The sequence below is a fragment of the Scyliorhinus canicula genome, chromosome 9, assembly GCF_902713615.1.
Source record: "Scyliorhinus canicula chromosome 9, sScyCan1.1, whole genome shotgun sequence".
NCBI lineage: Eukaryota > Metazoa > Chordata > Chondrichthyes > Carcharhiniformes > Scyliorhinidae > Scyliorhinus > Scyliorhinus canicula.
The window spans coordinates 82,053,985-82,069,235 of record NC_052154.1 but is presented as its reverse complement, the minus strand read 5'-3'; the positions used below and the strand labels follow the sequence as shown (position 1 = coordinate 82,069,235).

General features: G+C 49.0%; 1 protein-coding gene across 1 annotated transcript in view; it reads right to left on the bottom strand.

The window, feature by feature from the left end:
- Window positions 1–15,251, bottom strand: part of exoc3l1 (exocyst complex component 3-like 1) — a 147,291-nt gene that overhangs the window by 72,944 nt on the left and 59,096 nt on the right. The gene's annotated exons all lie outside the window — the stretch shown is intronic.

Below are 15,251 nucleotides of genomic sequence, written 5' to 3'. Positions count from 1 at the left end.
GGGGTGAGCCTGGAGATGTGAGGGGAGTGTGGCCTAACAAAGACAAGGGGGAAATGTGGAAGGAGGGTGGCGCAACTGGGGGTTGGCTGGAAAGTGGGGGGGGGAGAGAGCGAGGGGTCACAATAACTGGCAGAGGGGCAAGGAAGTGAATGGAGAACATGAACAATGGAAGGCAGAGGGGAGGGAAGCTGGATCCCGACAAGGCTGCATGAAAAGCTCACAAACCAAGGGATCAAAGGGATACCACATCATTTACTGGAATGCAATGGGTGAAGACTCCAGATGCAGTGGGTAGAGATCCAAGCTGAGCATGGACACCTCACAGGCAATGGGATCAGTTGAATCAAGGAGTAGACATCTCCTTGAGGCTGCTCGCCTTTCCTCCCCGGTATTGCTGACATCCTGCACAGTCTGCTGAAGACAGGCGAGCTGGAGAGAGTGATACGAGTGTGCTGAACTGGTGTTTAAATATGGCGAAATGACCTTTGAACCTGTCAGCTGAGGGCGGGAAGATGAATCATGTGCCGGCCCGCCAGGAGAGTCAGAAGCGAACCCGTTTGTGGATAATCAATGAGCTTCGTATCTGGCACAAGATCCTACTTTTCTAGTTGGTGGGGCAAGTGTGCCTACCATAACAGTGAGCCTCAAAATGGAAGAATTCCACCCAATGTTTCAGCTCAATGACCTTTCATTGAACTAGAAGAAGTTATTAAACAATTATAGAGGCAGGGATATGTTGATGGCAAATTCTCATTTACACTTCATCTGGACCCATCCTTTGTTTCTTTGTCCCATTGCCAACCTTTATTGCTGCTTGCATTAACACGGCCTTCAAAAGTGGGAGGGGCCATCTTGTCTCCCTGGTCAGCCTTCACTCACTTCAAGTTGGCTGGCCACAATCGGTAAAGTGCTGACCCTCTACGATGCATCTGTTTCAATGGGCGCTTGGAGTTCAGAGTGTCTGTTCGTCAAGTGGACGGAATCCATTGCACTTGACAACCAAATTAAAGAAAGAATGTGCCAACGTTTGGAGTGTATGAAACCTAACCAGAACTTCAGAAAGTGACAGAGGCATCATGCTGGTTGTGCACAAAGGTGTTTATTGTGTTTGACAATTCCCCACCCTCCCAATGGTGCTGACCCTCCCCCCACCACCAGCCCCATCATCCCCAACTACCCCACCCCCGTGCCCTCCTTCCTCCCCCGGTGCCCTCAATGATCCTCAATGTGCTTTGCCCTCCTAGCTCTACTGCTACACCTAGGGGTCTCCCCAGGATGCACATCAGAGATGGAGGCAGCCAGCGGCTTACCTCACCCCGTGGCCTTTGATGGACCTGGCGGGTGTCCTCTGAGGGCTCTGGGGTTGGATGGCGCTGGCTCACTTATCGGCGTCTCGTGCACAGCCGTGTTTCCCTTTCCTGTGTACTGACTGTGAGACGTGGTCTCATCAGAGGGATAGAACTCAGAGGAGCTGGTGGCCATTGTCGCCACTCCATGGCTCGGTCCAGGTTGGCACTCAGTGCCCCCTTTTCCTGCTCATGCCCATAGAGCCCTGCGGTTCACCTTGGGATGGAGGGACAGCTGGCTCGAGCCCCGGCTGTCCCTGCATCATCTGATTCTGCCATCCCTGACGGTTTCCCATGGTCTGCACCATCGTGTTGCCGCCCTCGGCGATGCTCCTCAGTGACTGGGACATGCTCTGCAGCACCTTGGCAATACCCACCTGCGACTGGGTCAAGCTCCGCAGTGCCTCGGCCATTCCCATCTGAGAGCAGGACAGATCCCGCAGAACCTCATCAAGGTCAGCCTGGTACTGGGTCACGACCCCACCGAGGCAGACATTCTGTCGAGACCTTCAGCCATGGCCATTGCCGACTATGCGACGCCTTGGACACCTTCACTAATGGTGCCGACATTATGTACCAGGCTCTCCACTGCAGTCACCACCCTAGCATTGTTGGCCTTGGTGACACGCATTGCCGCCGACATCTCCCCAAGCCCATAGCCTCTAGAACGCCTCCAAGTGACTATGGACCTGCTAGAGTGATACTGACAACTCCCTCTGAATGTCCTGGACGCTCCCTACTGTCTCCATCAGCTCCGGGTAACTGTTCCACAGGCTCAGCATCAGACTCGGACCCAGCTGGGTCCTGGGATCCAGCAGCCCTCCAACTGCTGTCTCGTCCGGGTGTTCCTGCCTCTACCTGATGTACATCATGAGCAGTGTGGTGTGTACCAGATTGTGCCCCAAAAGCCTGACTACTAACATTTCCCAACGAGGTGTGTGCGCTGGTGGAGGGTGTGAATGACAGCTGTGCTGTGACTATTATGGTGGCATCCACGGAGTTCTCATCTGAGGTGGTCTCCTGGGAGGCTGGAGAGGGGGTCACTTGGGATGGGCCAGTATCATCAGCTGGAGGACCTGCGGGGAAATGGACATGTGGTCAGTGGGAGGGATGGCAGTCAGTCAGTAAGACAATAACAGCTCATGTTTGACAGATCCTCTGGTGGAGCCCGGTGGTTCCTCACGTCTGCGGCGTCCGCCAGCCTCCGCGTTGGTGACCGCTCTATCCTCGGCCACACCGGTCATCTCCAGAGCCTGCTCCTCGAAGGTGGTGAGGATTCTTTGCCGGGATTCTCCTTTCTGGGGACTAAGTCCCCATGGCGGCGGGAAGGCGTCAACGGGCCCCCAAGGTGAGGAATTCTCACCTGTCTCGGGGGCTAGGTGGATGCCAGAGGGGTTGGCAGCACTCCAGCCGGCGCCTTAGGGACTGCCGAGTTCACACATGCGCCAAAGGGCTGGCATGACATGCATGGAACTGTCGGTTTATTTGGCGCATGTGTGGGGGGGGGGGGGGGGTTCTCTTCTCTGCGCTGGCCATGCGGTACCGGACAGGGGCCGGCGCGGAAGGAAGAGGTGCCCCCACGACACAGGCCCGCTTGCAAACCGGTGGGCCCCGATCGCGGGCCTGGCCACCATGCCCCCCCCCCCCCCTTCCCAGGGTCGGCCCCCCCCCCCCCCCCCCCCCCCCCCGAGGACCGCCCCAGCCGACTTACATGCCAGGTCCCACTGTGTGAGACTCTGTGTAACCCATGCCGTCAGAACTGGCCTAAAACGGACTGCCGCTCGGCCCATCGGGCCCAGAAAATTACCAGGTGGGGCCGCTGCCAATGACCCCTGACCATCGTGGCGTGAACCCCGCCCGATAGACGGCGCCGGAGAATACGGCAGCTGGCGTCGGGATGGGATTCGCGCCCCCCCCCCCCCCCCCAGGGATTCTCTGACCCGCCGGGGGGGGGGGGGGGGGGTGGAGGTGGGGGGGGAGGGTGGGGGTTTGGAGAATCCCGCCACTTATGTCCGGCATGCCACCAGCAGTCTGGGTCTCTCCGATGGTTGTGGGAGGGTTTTTCCTGAGGAGACACAGAGAGCATCGTTAGCCACATGCGTGGTTCACAGTGATGGGAGGGGGAGGTGTGTGAAGGAGGAGTTGGGGGGATTAAAGGATGAGAGGTAGAGGAATGGTTGGAGGGTTTGGAGGGAGAGGGAGGTAGACACTCCTGTGGGGTGGGGGGGGGAATAGTTCTCGGGGTGGGGGGAGGTGGGGTGGTGGCTATGGTGTCTACTCACTCGTGCTGCCCGGTTTAGGTCATTGACCTTCTTCCTGCACTGGAGGCCAGTCCTCCTGGTCACATTCCCAGCGCTCACAGCTGCTGCTACCTTGTCCCTGGCAGCACTGGTTGCCCTCTGGCTGACCGTCCTGGACTCTCAGGGGGAACAAGACATCCTTCCTGGCCTCCACAGTGTCCAGCAGCCTTCTCAGGTCAGCAACGCCAAATCTTGGGATTGGTCTCCGCAGTGCCATTGTTGTAAGCTTACTGGGGTTGGCTGAGCAAGTGTTGCTTAAGTGCTGCTGGACCTTGTTAGCGGGGGAGCTGGCGAGCGTGGTGCTGGCGAATCAGCTGGCGAGCCTTAATTTGCGGCAAGAAGACCGTGAGGCCTTGTTAGGTGGACCAATTAAAGTTCAGTAGTGTTGTCGGCCTTGCTGGGCTGAGTTCCAGGAAGGTCGCGACAATTCCCACTTCTTACAACACGTAGAAATCTTTCTGGAGAATCTCACCCATAGTATCTCTACTTTCCCACAGCATCACAACAAGATGTGGAGATGACAGCATTGGACTGGGGTGGGCACGGTAAAAGAAGTCTGGTTTTTTTTCTATATGCGTGATCTTCTTGGAGATCCTCTCCACTTTGAGCCGGCGGTTTGCGGTGTCGATGGTAGCCATGACATGGAGATGCCAGTGTTGGACTAGGGTGGGCACAGTAAGAAGCCTATGGGTAGGCGTTCTCCAAGGCGGCTTTCAGGACACGCGACAATGCAGAATCGCTGAGCAGAAACCGATAGCCAAGTTCCACACGCATGTGTACAGCCTCAACCGGGACCTTGGATTTATGTTGCATTACATTCACCCCCCACCATCTTGTAAAATCCAACCAACTGTCCTGGCTTGAGATAATTCACACCTCTTTAACCTGGAATTATCCCTCTCTCCAGTCACACCATCTGGACCTGTAAAGACTTTATTACTTGCAAAGACTCGCATTCAAAGTATCATCTTGAATCATTGAATTTGGCTATATATGTGTTTCTGGAACCCACCCCTTCATTCACCTGATGAAAGAGCTGTCCTCCGAAAGTTATTGCTTCAAAACAAACCTGTTGGATTTTAACCTGGCGCTGTAAGACTTCTTACTATCCCAACAAGAAACCAGACTCACCAGGAGTGGGTCACTGACAGCAAACTTTACACATTCATCTGGCAGGGAAAGAGCTCAGCCAAACCACGTGAGCAAGGTGTAGACTTTGCTGTAAGGAACTCGCTACTCCCGATGTTGGACCCTCCACAAATGTTTCAGAATCCGCCACTCAACGTAAACAGGGCCTGAGTATCTGTGCTCCAACACTGCTCCATTACAGAGGCAAAAGGCCAGTTCTATGTGGAGCTTGGCACTGCTATCAGCAGAATCCCTAAGCCAGAACATTTTTACCTCCTGGGACATTACAACAAAAGAGCAGGCCAGAAGGCAAGGCCTTCCTGACTCGGACATCATAGCCAGGGAAAGATAAATGAGAATGAACAGAGACACTTGAACTTTGCTGCTCCCATAAGCATTGTGCAACTAACACCTTCTTTCAGAACAAACAATGACACAAGATTTCTTGGAGAGACTCCAGATCCAGGCATTAGCACCAGTTGGATCTGACCATCACCAGGCGTGACTCCTTGAACAGCATTCTCAACACACGCAGCTGCTACAATGCTGACTGTGATGCAGATCACTCCCTGGCGTGCACCAGGGTTAGGCGGCAAACCTCAAAGTTTATTTCATTCAAAGCATAAATGCCATCCTCGCATCAACATACGGCCAACCTAGATAAAATCATTCCGCGACTTGACTGAACAGACACTCTCCGGCATTCCCACACAGAGTGCAGAAATGAAATGAAAATACTTTGAGGCACTATCTACAATACTGCACTCGCAACATGTGGGAAACTAAGGTGTAAATATGCATCTGGGTTCGAGGTAACATCACTGATTAAGCCTAATATTGAAGCCCAGTGGTCTGCTCTTATTAATTATGAGGGAGATCAGAGCGAGAAAGCACCAAGAGCTGAGCAAAGTGAAGTCCAAGAAATTGCTAGACGCTGTGCCAATGACTACTGTTTATAACTCTGCCAGAATATCCAGATGTTCTTCAACACATGAAATGCTGGGGGCAGTATGAAGGGATCAAAAAGGCAACATCCATCAGCAAAGAAAACAGTTCCATTGAAAACAAAGGCCATCACCAACTGAAATAAAGTCAAAGACCTGGATTGAACACTACCTTGACTTACACCCAAGGGGAATACTGTCAGTGAGGAAGCTCCAGAACCAGAGAAAACTATCTGTCACTGCAGAGCTGGATATTGAACCCACGGTGGAGGAGCTGAGCAAAGCTAATGACTGGTTTACCCTGGGCAAAACTCCAGATGCTGATGGCACACTGCTTGAACTGATCATGCACAGGAATCCTGCAATCCTACAGCAGCTACACAAACCTCTCTATCTGTGCTGGAGGGAGCGCATAGTGCTCCAGGATTTGTGTGATGCACAGATTGTGATTCTTTACAAGACCACGAGTGACCACAACGATTACAACTATCGAGAAACCCCCCTTCTGAGAATTGTGGGAAAAGGATTTGCTGCGTTGCTCTCGTCAGACTGCAGATCCTGGCCGAACACATCTATCCCAAATCTCAGTGCGGCTTCAGAACTGGAAGATCTACAGTTGACATGATCATCTCAGTCTAGAAGCTGCAACAGAAATTCCGTGAACAAAGGAGACTATTATATATTTTCATGATCGATCACGCCAAGGCGTTTGATCATGTGAGCTGTGACCGTCTATTTAAACTGCTGGAGACAATTGGCTGCCCACTGAAGCTGCTCCATGTGATCTCCTCTTTCCAGGATAACATGGTGAGTCAGGTCAGCAATGACAGAGCAGCACTGAATCCCTTTGAGATCCACAGTGGGGTCAAACAGGGTTGTGTTCTGGCACAGACACTCTTTGACATATTATTTTCTTTGCTGCTGTTGTAAGCCTTCAGGTCATTCACTGAGGAGTCTACATACATATCTGAACTGACAGAAAGCTGTTCAACCTCACTAGCCTGAGATCTAAGACAAAGGTGTGCCAAGTCCTCCTCAGAGAGTTGCTCTGCACTGACAATGCCACACTAATAATCCATACAGAGGAACACCTTCAGCAACAAATGGACAGACTCTCTCAAACCTATAAAGAGTTTGGTTTGACCATCAGTATTAGGAATCCCAGATCCAGGATGTTGCCTTAATGCAATCTATCAGCATTGACAATGTGATACTGGAGGTTGATGATAGCTTCAGCAATCACCAAAGGCTCCAGAAACACCAGCAATCTGTCACTTGATGCTGAATTCAGCACATGCATCACAAAAGCAGCAGCTGCTATGCCCAAGGTGAGGATTATGCAGAACAACAGCAACCTGACTGAGAAACAGCAAACTGTGAGTCGGCCAAGCCTGTGTCCTCAGTGCGCTCCTCTACAATGGTGAGATCTGGATAACATATTCTCGGCAGGAGAAAAGGCTGAACAGTTTCCACCTTCTCTGTCTCAGACATATCCTTGGTATCACTTGGCAGGACAAGCTTACTAAGTCAGAGTGATCTCACTAATTCGGTCAGCATTCACTAGTTGCCAAGCCAACCATGTCTGTGCTAAGTTCATCGGATGAATGAGGACTGTATACCCAAAATATTCTGTATCAAACTGTCCATTAGGTCATGATTGTGATGGTATCTATAAGCAATCATGTATACAGTGATAGCCAAGACCTCCAACCAGCAGGTGGTAGTAGAGAACAACCACATGATACTGCTGCCTCAGAGAGTCTCGGGATAGTCTTTGTTGTGGATAGTCACAATTTGTAGTAGCTCTGAGATAGTTTAGAATAGTTAGTAGATTTTGATAATTTTCTTGTGGTTATCTAACCTAGATTATTGTTGAACAATAAAACATTAAACTCATCACGAACTAGACGTTCTATACTGCACTTATTCTGAGCGGTCAAGCACCAGAACGTAATATGGTACCAGAAATAGCTCTGCAGATCTACGAAGATCAAAGAACAAAGGTAACCAGAGAAGAAAGCAGAACAAAAATCTGTACTAACCACAAGAGTACTGACAAATATCACTCAATGCACTGCAAGGCATCAAAGTGCATGATGAAGGTCTGAAGACACCACACCAGCTTTGAGTCACTGGTAATGTAGATGCGAATTGGCGTTCTTTTAAAAAACAATTCACACTCTACATAGCAGCTCTAGATCTTCAGGCACAGCCTGATGAACGGAGAATCGCGTTGCTGCTCACTGTAGCAAGTCCACAGGCGATAAAAATCTTTATAATTTAACATTTGATAACGAAGCAGATAAAAATAACTTTGATGAAGTTGTAAAATAATTTGATCGGCACTGCATACCCAAGAAAAATGAAATGTTCGAGTGGTATGATTTTGCACGCGTACACAGCAGGCAGGTAAATTGTTTCTACAACTTTTTAAACAGACTTCAGGTTAAAGGCGCAGACATGTAATTTTGCAAGCGTCGATGATCCGCGATCAAATTGTGTTCGGGATTAACAATGGCAAGAGTCGGAAGAGATTGGTGAGGGAGAGTGAACTCCAGCTCGACTATGCCATTAGTATTTGTCATGTCAGCTAGCTAGCTGCACAGCAGATTAGCACTTGGAGAGGCAGCTGGCGCCATTAGTGTTGTAACACGTCCCAAGACAAAACGTGGTCCTAGCAGAGGCAGCCGTTTTAAGCGAGTAATCAAAACCATAATTTTGTGCAAGCAATGCAACAACAAGCATTTGCAAAGGCAATGTCCAGCATTTGGAAAGGTCTGTTCAAAGTGCAAACGTAAAACTCACTTCGCTAAACAATATTTTTAGAATAAAAAGTCAGAAATCACAAAATCAATCAACATGATTGATGAAGTAAATCTCAAAGTCACATTTTTCATAGATATGGGGCTGAATTCTCCGTAGCCCGATGCCAAAATCGAGATCGGCAATCGGGCGGAGAATGGTTCCGACACTGGAATCGGGGCAGGTGCCGGTTTGGCGCGGGTTCGCAATGCTCCGCCCACTCCGAATCGGCATCATTGGGACGTGCGCCACACGCAGTCCCTACACTGTCGGCCCGTCATCAGCCAGCCCACCCGTGATTCTCCCCCATGGGCTGAGATTCCGATGGCGCGGGCCACGTGTGGTCTCAGTTGTCGGGAACTTGGTGTGCCGGTTGCGGACAGTTTCCAGCGCCGCCACACACAGCCGGGATCTGTGCCATTGGCCGAGGGGCTTCTGCTAGGTCTGGGGAGGAGTGGTGGGTGGTAGCCAGGGGGTGGGCTGTGGGGTCGGGGTGGGCGGGAATGCGGTCCAGCAAGGCCGGCGCAATGTTTTCCAGTGTGACCTGTGCGGCTGGTTAGCCCTGCGCATGTGCGGCCCGGGACCCAGTGATTCTCCGGCCGTTTCCCATGCGATCTGCACTGGTGCTAGCCCCTCACCGATACCGGGATCGGTAAGTGGTTTGCGCCAATTTTCTCCTCATGAAACACCCATGGATCCTTCGTTGATGCTGACACTTAGCCTCAGGAATGGAGAATTCCGCCCATGATATCTAGTGAAGATCAGCATTGTAACGGCATGCAAGAAGGCAAGGCTTCAAAGCAAATTTGTTATATAGCAATCATTCAAAAAGATAACTGGACAGTTCCCTCTGATGATTAATAAAATCTTAATCAATGTCAAACTTGACACGGGAGCAAAGCCAATCTTATAAGTTTATCCGATATGCAAGAAATGAAAATGAAACTGCACATTTTAAACAAAACAGTACCTTTAAAGGATGCCAGAATGCGAACTAGAAGTCTCTGTAAAGAATAAAGTTACGTTTTCCATTATAGAATTGGAGCTTGAATCATTACTGGGAGTGGAAGCATGTGAAGCACTCGAACTAGTAAAAAGAGTCTACAGTGCAGACTGTGCTGTAACTATGCAACATATATCAGTGAATGCAATCCTGGAAGAATTTCCTGACATTTTTCAAGGATTCGGAGTGTTAATATTCACTTATCATATTCACTTATCATAAAGTTAAAAGAGAATGCACAACAAGTCGTACTCATACGCACACCAAGACGTGTACCAGCTCCATTAAAGGAATGACTTAAGAAGGAACTGGAGAGAATGACAAATCTGGGGACGATAAAACGTATTGAAGAACCAATAGATTGGGTGAACTCCATGGTCTACGTGGAGAAACAAAATAATGACCTGAGAATCTGTATGGATCCCAATGATCCCAATTTGAACATAAAGTGAGCATTATCCTATTCTGAAAATAGAAGTAATCATGTGTGAGATGTCAGGAGCAACATGCTTTAGCAAACTAGATGCACCACAAGGATTTTGGCAACTCAAGTTGGATGAGGAGAGTACAAAGTTGTGCACCATCAACACTCCACTTGAGCGATACTATTTTCTCAAAATGATGCTTGGTATATTATTTCAGCATGTGAAATTTTCCAGGGGGCAATGGAACACGTCTTAGAAGACATTCCAGGGGTCAGAGTATACGTTGACGACAATATCGTTTGGGCTTAACAAGTGAAGAGCGCGATGAAAGGCTTATCAAAGTGCTAAGAAGCATCAAAAAGCATGGTTTGAAACTAAATAAAGCCAAATGCCAGTTTGGTGTCAAACAAATCTCATTCTTTGGAAACAAACTTTCTGCTAAAGGTATACAACCTGACCAAGAAAAGATAAAGGTGATTTTAAACATGCCATGTCCAACAGACAAAAAAGGAATCCTCCAGATGTTGGCATGATAAATTTTGTAGGATATTTGTAGTAGCTCTTAGATAGTTTATAATAGTTGGTAGATTTTGATCATTTTGTTCTGCTTTGTAGCCCACATTATTGTTGAACATTAAAACATTTAACTAGCCACGAACTAGCTGTTCTACAGGGCACTTATTCCAACCGACCAAGCACTAGAACGCAGCAATGATCACCTGGAAGTCCATACCATACTCTGCTACAAGGACATTTGCAAGTGGGATATTAAGAGGGGACATTGCTACTGACAACTGGGAGATATTCTCTAATGGCCATGACCTCTTGAAGCTGATTGTTCAGAATGGCATCAGGAGAGGATTAAGAGAAAACAAGCCAATGAATCGTGCACCTTCTCAGTCCACTAGTCCTCAGCACCAAATGCAACAGAGGCAGGCATGCCTGAGTGGAGCTCTGGAGCCACAGCTGGCAATGATAACGCAGAGTTGACCACATGCCGCAAAGCATTGTCTTACGAGATGGAAGGCTGCCACCAATCATCCCTTTTGTCATTTAATCTCTCCGGACCTCCACCCCTATGCCCGGCCTCCTCTATAAGTCTCTCCTCCCAGTCAACCTCCGACATGCCTTGCTTGAAACCTCTGAAATCTCGAACTCTTTCCAGTTCTGATGAAAGGCCAGTCTGAAAGGTTAACTCTGTTTCTCTCTTCACAGTTTCTACTAGGCATGCTGTGTATGCCGAACATTTTCAATTTTTATTTCAGATTTCCAGCACAGTTTTTTGCTTCTGCAGAATCCTGTCATCACCTTGTTTTATAGCTGTAACCATGCAGGGGAAAGCTGTAGAAAATATATTCATACCCTGAGGCTTTACTCGGCATGAGAGATGTCCTACTCTCAAAAGGCTAATGATGAAATTGCTGTTGTACATAATTAAAGTCATCATCACCTTCTTGAACCGTTGAAGTCCTTGTGGTGTAGGTTGACCCAGTGCTGTTAGGGAGGATGTAGCGAATTTTGACCTAGTGACAGTGAAGGAACAGGGATATATCTCCTAGTCAGGATGGTGAGTGACGGGGCGGCACTGTGGCGCAGTGGTTAGCACTGCTGCCTCACGGCACTGAGGACTCGGGTTTGATCTCGGCCCCGGGTCACTATCCGTGTGGAGTTTGTACAGTCTCCCCTTGTCTGCGTGGGTTTTACCCCCACAACCCAAAGATGTGCAGGGTAGGCGGATTGGCCACCCTAAATTGCCCCTCAATTGGAAAAAAAATAATTGGGCGCTCTAAATTTATTTTTGAAAAATGATGCTGAGTGACTTAGTGAGCAACTTCCAGATGGTGGTGTTTCCAGGTACCTTCCACTCTTGTCCTTCTAGATAGTAGTGGTCGTGAGTTTGGTGGTGGTTGCCGAAGGAGCCTTGGTGAGTTCCTGGAGTGCATCTTGCAGATGGTACACACGGCTGTTACTGTTTGTCAGTGCTGGAGGGAGTGAATGGCTGTGGAAGGGATACCAATCAAGTGGACTGCTTTGGCTTGAATAGTGTTGAACTTCTTGGGTGTTGTTGGAGTTGCCCTCATCCGGACAAATGGTGAGTATTCTGTCGCACTCCTGACTTGTGCCTTGTAGAAGGTGGACAGGCTTTGGGAGTCAGGAGGTGAGTTACTGTGGTATCTTGGCTCCACCGGTTAGGTACAAACAACAAACATTTATTTACACAACACGCTATAAACATGGTACAGCCTTGACGCTACCAGTCTGCCTCCTGGATTCAACTGAACAAAAGCCCGCGCTCCTGCTCAGCAATTCTGCATGCTAGCCACTGATTGGACAAGGTCATATGACCCTTCAGAAATACACCCCTTAGAAGGGCCAGCTACTACATCTCTCCCTCTAAGTTCCTTACTACAAGAATGATAGTTAACTTACAGATTTCCCCATAATCTTTGAGGAAGTGACAAGGGGTGATGAAGGGTAGTGCAGTGAATGTTCTGTACATTGACGTTTAGCAAGGCATTTGACAAGGTGCCACATGGCAGGTTGGTCAAAAAAGTAAAAGCCTCTGAGGACAGTGGAGGAGGTACAATAAGGTGGTGGGTCTGGACCCCGATATGCAACACCCATAGGTTTGTCCCGGATAGGATGGATAGTGGGTTCCAGAGCTGGCAGAGGGCAGGCATCAGAAGGATGGGAGATCTGTTCATAGACGGAAGCTTTCCCAGTTTGAAGGCGCTAGAGGACAAATTTAATCTGCCGCCAGGAAACGCCTTTAAATATCTGCAAGTACGAGCCTTCCTGAAAAAACAGGCCACGCAGACGCTGCCACCACTGAGAATACAGGACCACTGAGGATACAGGACAGGGTGGTCTCCAGCACCTGGGTGGGGAAGGGGAAGGTGTCGGATACCTACCAGGAACTACAGGAGGCGGAGGAAACCCCGGTGGAGGAGCTCAAGGGCAAGTGGGAAGAGGAGCTAGGTGAGTTGGAAGCGGGTCTGTGGGCAGAGGTCCTGGGCAGGGTTAATTCCTCCTCATCATGTGCCAGGCTCAGTCTAATTCAATTTAAGGTGTTCCACCAGGCACAAATGACAGCAGCGAGAATGCGCAAGGTGTTTGGGGTAGAAGACAGTTGTATGAGGTGCAAGGGCAGCCCTGCAACCCATGTCCACATGTTTTGGGCATGCCCGGAGCTTAGAGAGTTCTGGCAAGGGTTCGCGAGGGCAATGTCCAAGGTGCTAGGTACACGGGTGGTGCCGAGTCCAGAGATAGCGATCTTTGGAGTGTCAGAAGACCCGGGAGTTCAGGGCCGACGAAGGAGGCCAACGTCTTGGCCTTTGCCTCCCTAGTAGCCCGGAGACGGATTTTATTAATGTGGAGGGACTCGAAGCCCCCGGGTGTAGAGACTTGGATCCCCGACATGGCTGTGTTTCTCAGCCTAGAGAAAATAAAGTTTGCCTTAAGAGGGTCTACGCTAGGGTTCTCTCGGAGGTGGCAGCCGTTCGTCGACTTTCTCGGGGAAAATTAAAATGTCAGCAGCAGCAGCAATCCATGGGGGGGGGGGGGGGGGAGGTGGTGAGTGCTTCATTGGGATGGTGTGGGAAGACTGGGTCGCGTAGAGTAATGTCTACTTAATTGTTATTGTGTATTCTCTTTTTGCACTATGTTAATATTCACTCTAGTGTGTTTTGTTATTATTGTTACTATTACTTTATTATGAAAAATTCTGCAAAACCTTAATAAAAATACTTTTTAAAAAAAGTAAAAGCCCATGGGATGTGGGCAATGTGGCAAACTGGATAAAAGTTGGCTTTGTCACAGGAAACAAAGTGTAATGGTCGATGGCTGCTCTTGCAATGAAAAGTTGTAAAGTTGTTTCCAATGGTGTTCCACAGAGCTTGGTGTTGGGACCCTTACTGTTTGTTTTTTAAAATAAATTTTGAGTACCCAATTCATTTTTTCCAATTAAGGGGCAATTTAGCGTGGCCAATCCACTTAACCAGCACATCTTTGGGTTGTGGGGGTGAAACCCACGCAAACACGGGGAGAATGTGCAAACACCACATGGACAGTGACCCGGGGCCAGGATTGAACCCAGGTCCTCAGCGCCGTAGGCAGCAATGTGAACCACAGCGCCACCGTGCTGCCCTTACTGTTTGTCTAATACATAACGATTTGGACATGAACATGAGGGGCGCGATTGGGAATTCTGCATACGACACAAAGATTGGCCAAGTGGAGGACAGTGTAGAGGACAGTTATAATCTCCAAAATTATATAGGCGGGTTGATGGAGTGGGCAATAAAGCGGCAGATGGAATTTAACACAGAGAAGTGTGACTTCATGCATTTAGGGAGGTCAAACAGTTGTAGGGAGTACAGAATGCCCCTAAGGGGTAGATGAAGTGAGAGATTTTGGCGTACAAGTCCCGAAAGGCAGCAGTTCAAGTAGACAAGGTTGTTATTAAGAAAGCATATGGAATGCTCTCCTTCAATGGCAGAGGTATAGAATATAAAAAGTAAAGATATAATGTTGGAATTGTATAAAACACTGGTCAGGCAACAACTGGAGTACTGTGTGCAGTTCTGGTCACCACATTACCGACCCACCAAACCCTCACTTCCACCCTATCCCCGTAACCATATAACCCCATCTAACCTTTTTGGTCACTAAGGGCAATTTATCATTGCCAATCCACCTAACCTGCACATCTTTGGACTGTGGGAGGAAACCGGAGCACCTGGAGGAAACCCACGCAGACATGGGGAGAACATGCAAACTCCGCACAGACAGTGACCCAAGCAGGAATCGAACCTGGGACCTGGGCGCTGTGAAACCATAGTGCTACCCGCTATGCTACCTTGCTGCCCCCTGACACTAGCAAAGTGTTGAGGAAGATCATTAGCATCATGATCTCTTGCAGTACTGGGGGTGGTGGTGTACTCTCTGACAGTGGAAGGTGACTAAGGGCATCAGCGTTGGCTATTTGTGTCCATGGTCACTGTATTCATAAGATCAATGCCAATGCTGAATCTTGGCCAATGCAATCGGTAGAATAGCCTCCTTCTATCTATTAAAGTAGGAGATGCTCCTGTCTTAATGGCCTGCCACTAACCAATAACACCATTGTAATTGAGGCTACCTTGCCTGTCTTCACATTATTCATCAGAAGAATTTTCCAGTCACTTGCAGAAAAATCTTCAACACTATGTACTGATGCTAACCTGTTCACTCTATTTCTACTGAGCAGGTTCTGCTTACTCCTGCATCTGTGCCTTAAATGGCCCTTCCGGTGGCGTGCAAAG